This window comes from Taudactylus pleione, unplaced genomic scaffold (assembly GCF_031769625.1).
Source record: "Taudactylus pleione unplaced genomic scaffold, aTauple2 ptg000201l, whole genome shotgun sequence".
NCBI lineage: Eukaryota > Metazoa > Chordata > Amphibia > Anura > Myobatrachidae > Taudactylus > Taudactylus pleione.
In genome coordinates this window covers 37,275,239-37,279,556 of record NW_028284603.1, presented here as the reverse complement: position 1 = coordinate 37,279,556, position 4,318 = coordinate 37,275,239, and positions in this window count along the sequence as shown.

Here is a 4,318-nt window from a genome sequence, read left to right as displayed (position 1 = left end):
GGATGGGACGATGAGAGCCATTGGGTTTCTGCACCAGCAAGAGCGTAGCGCAATACCCCATCCCACGTTGAAACTGTGGCACGGGTATAATGACCCCCGCCCTCAGCAAGGCCTCTATGGCTTCCTGAACCTGCAAGGCCTTGGTTTTGTCCTGAGAAGGACTTGTGCAAAAAAACTGGCCAGGCGGCCCGTGCCGAAAAGACAGGGCGTACCACTGGGAGACCACTTCTTGCACCCAGGCATCCATGGTGGTATTGTGCCAGCACTGGGCGAATTGAAGAAGTCGGCCTCCCACTCTGGGGTCCCCCAGAGGGAGGCCCGTCCCATCATGCAGAAGGCTTACCTTCTTGCTTGGAAGAAGGGCGCCTAGCACTCCAGGCTTGCTTCTTTGGCTTTGAGGCGGTCTTGGGTGCGGACTGCCACGGGAAGGACTGACCCTTTGCCTTGCCCTAAACCCCGAAAGGAACGAAAGGCCGAGCTCCGGACCTTAGCAGGTGTCGTAGCTGAAGGGAGGAAGGCTGACTTGGATTTTGCCAGGGTATCTACTATTTTGTCCAGGTCCGGACCAAATAGTAATTCTCCATTAAAAGGTAAGGCCTCCAAGCCTTTCTTTGAATCCGCGTCTGCTCTCCAAGACCGCAACCACAAGGATCTACGAGCAGACACTGCTGCCGCCGAAACCCTAGAGGTCAACAGGCTAGCATCCAACGATGCTTCTCCAATGTAGGAGGCGGCATCTCTCATCTGTCCTAACAACGCCCTCTGGACGTCCGGAGCTTCATCCGTTAACGTGTCCTCAAAGGCGTTGGCCCAACCCTCAATGGCCTTGGCCACCCAGGAGATGGCCATGGACGGCCGGGCTACAGCCCCTGAGAGAGAGTAAATAGACTTTAGACAAGTCTCCACCTTCCTGTCCGTAGGATCCTTCAGCGAGGATATAGACGGCAATGGCAAAGTAGCACTCCTGATGAGGCGTGTTACATGGGAATCGACTGCAGGCGGAGTTTCCCATTTCTTACAATGCGCTTCCGGGAATGGATAATTGGACGCCAAGCGTTTCTGTGGCAGGAAACGCTTACTGGGTGTCTGCCAGGCCACCGCCATGTGATCAGTCAACTGATCAGACAAGGGGAACGCTGCAGAAGTAACCTTAGCTTTTTTAAAACTAGGATACCTCGACTTGGGAGCGGGTGCCTCATCCTCAATCAGAAGAATGGCCCGCACCGCCTTAACCAGAGCCCGCACATTGATGGAAGACTTAGTGTCTACCTCCTGGACTGAGGCATCTGAGGCTGAGTCATCCTGCACCTCACCATCATCCGAGGACCCCTCAGAATCCGAAAGATGCGCAGCCTGCGCCATGACTGAGCGTTTAGACGCCCTGGAGGGCACGTCACTGCGCAACATCGACTGAAAAGCCGAAGATGCTGCCGCCAAATCTTGGACAGTGTGGGAAAGCGCATCCACCCAGGGTGGAGGAGCTGCCACAGGACCCTGAAACGGCACCACAGCCTGCTGTGCCACAGGGGTGGACTGAATATACATTGGCAACCCCGCATAGGGACCAACAGGCTGAGACCCCGGGGGAGTCTGCAATAATTGTGGGACACCCGGGGAATGGCAGGCAGAGGCAACGCCCTAGTAGGGGCGGCAGTCGGGACCGACAGACGGTCCGTGATGGACACCAGCACCTGGGAAAACATCGCCCATGGTGGCTCCTGCGACATGGGAGGTTTAGACATACCAGGGAGCGCCTGGCACCGTCCGCACAGGCCGTCCTGTGACAAATCTTCCCTATCCACTCCTGCAGAACGCCTGCAGGAGAACAATACCGGAGCCCCGGAGTGCTCAATCTCCTCCTCAGACATGACTTAGGAAGAAAACGTGCGCACTCACCAGTGTGCTGAACAACAGCCCACAATATGGTACTGTGTAGCACACAACTGTATGTGACGGACCTCACAAATACGTGATTTATATAGGCGAGGTCTGTAGAAACACCCTTCCCCCGCACACCTGTAGGGCTTGTAGGAGAAGGAAAGGGATAGGTATAAGCTGACAGTAAGTAGAAAAAAGACAGACAGGCAGCACTAGCAAAAGTCACATACCATGCAGGAAGATATACTCACTGCACCTTTCCACTACAATCAACCTCCCAGATTCAGTGTCTGGGAGGGCTATAGTGCTGTGTACACTGTCCTTGTCGGGGGAGAGGTACACAGGGGGACCGGTCCGCGTGCTCCCTGAAGATCTGCGCTGCCAGTAAGAAAATGGCCGCTGGAGACCTCAGAGGAGGAGTGGCCGAGTAATCTGCAGCTCAGCGACGCCAGACGCCAGCTTACCTTAATCTCCCCGGCGTCTTCCGGCAGCAGTCCCGGGGGAAGCCAGAGTCCGGCTAGTACAGACTCTGGCTTCCCCCGCCGCGATCCCCAGTTCAGTGCTGGTGTCGCGGCGCCAGCAGGGAGAAGGAGCGGCAGCGTGGGCGTCTGTACAGACAGCCCATCGCTGCTGCTCTAGAGAAAAAAACTTATAGTAAAAATTAAAATAAAAAGCTTTAGGGGGCTCCGACTCCGGCCGGGCACCATCTTAAACTGAGGTGCCTGTGGCTCGGGGGCGGGGTATAGGGGAGGTTGGACCCAAGTGCATCCTGGGAGCAGCTGAAAGCTTTAACTCCGTGGTGCCCGAGGATCCAGGATCCAGCTATACCCCAAGGTCACCATGTGGACCCCTATGGACCCTGAAGTAGAAATAACATATATCCAGACCAGTGTGAGCTGAAGTTGTTAAATTTGCCTGAAAACAGTTCAGTTTCCAGCTTCTCACATTTCTATATAGATTCATACACGGTCTTAGATTTTGGTTGTAGCAGGTGGGCCCTTCTACAGGTTCAAATACATCCTGTGCATTAAGGCTATCTAAATCTATGCAAACCTGCGGTCTAGAGTGCAATTCTCCCTGGATGTATTACAGATTTTACAGCAAAACTGATATGCACTTATGCTTGAAAATCTTTTAGTTATCTGAGACTCCATTCATGAAACTGATCAGTCCCAAATAAGTTTCAAAACTTAAGAAAAATTATTGTATCCTATACAGAACCATGTTTTCGTGTGCAACACATGGTGTATTTGCTCCATATACAGGTTTTTAAATATTGCATTGCAATATCTGTGGCCACGAAAGGATGTCAAGCGTAGATTGGAAACAGATCCAGAGTCACAGCAATGATTTCAGCTTGTTGTCATTTAGTTTTACAATTGATACTTGCCACACATACAAATCACCAAAAGAGTCATGCTCTGTGTGGACGGTGATGTGATGCTTTCCTTTTGGTACATGACAGGGTGGACCCATCTGAAACAACTCATTTACGGTCCCTCCTGCGCTGCACCCTTGCCTTTCTGCTGGTCTTCTATGTGTGCAAGAGCCACCACAATAGGTGCATGAATTATGGTTATTCCCAGTATAGTATTACCTGAAGCAAGCTTCGTCAATCCTATTCATGGCAAACTTATCAAGTTGTATTTGCTTTCTATACACACAGTTAATGAGACACTACTGAACCGTAATCTAGTAAATTCCTTATAAGAAGTTCAATTCCCATGTTGTGATCTTACAAGATGTGCAGATTTCTATTTTTGCTCTTTGTATCAACTCAATATAACAGAAATAATTCACTGTGCCAGCAGGCATAATCTGATGTAACATACATCAGGAGTTTCCATCAGCCTGTTGTTGTACCTGCCTAAATATGTAGATTTCAGATGGTCTTTATGTTTAAAGTAATTACTTTCACATTACTCCATAGCTGCTTCCAGTCCTCTTGCCATAAACAGTTGATATTATACAACAGTTCAATATGTGCAATGACAGTGTATGGTGGCACAATGATTAGCTTGCTGCCTCACAGCACTAAGGTCTTGTGGTTCCATTCTCAGCAAGGTGTGAAGTTTGTATGTTCTCTCCAAACTTGAAGTGAGTTTCCTCTGGGTACTCTGGCACCCTTCCACAATCCAAAAACATACTAGGAGGTTAACTAGTTTATGACAAAAATGAACCCTAGTGTATGTATGTACATGTGGTATTGAATATAGATTGTAAACTCCACTGACGTGAATGACTAAAAGCACTGAGAATGTGTGCGCTGTATACAATAACTGTAAATAAATGAAATGATTGTAATACAGGTGTCAGCATTGTATAGGGGAGCAGCATTATATGAAATTGCAGTGTGGCGTGGCCTGTATATAGTACTGTATAGGGTAAGTGAGTAATATAGTGTAGGTGTCAGTAATGCATAGGGAAGCAGTATTGTGTA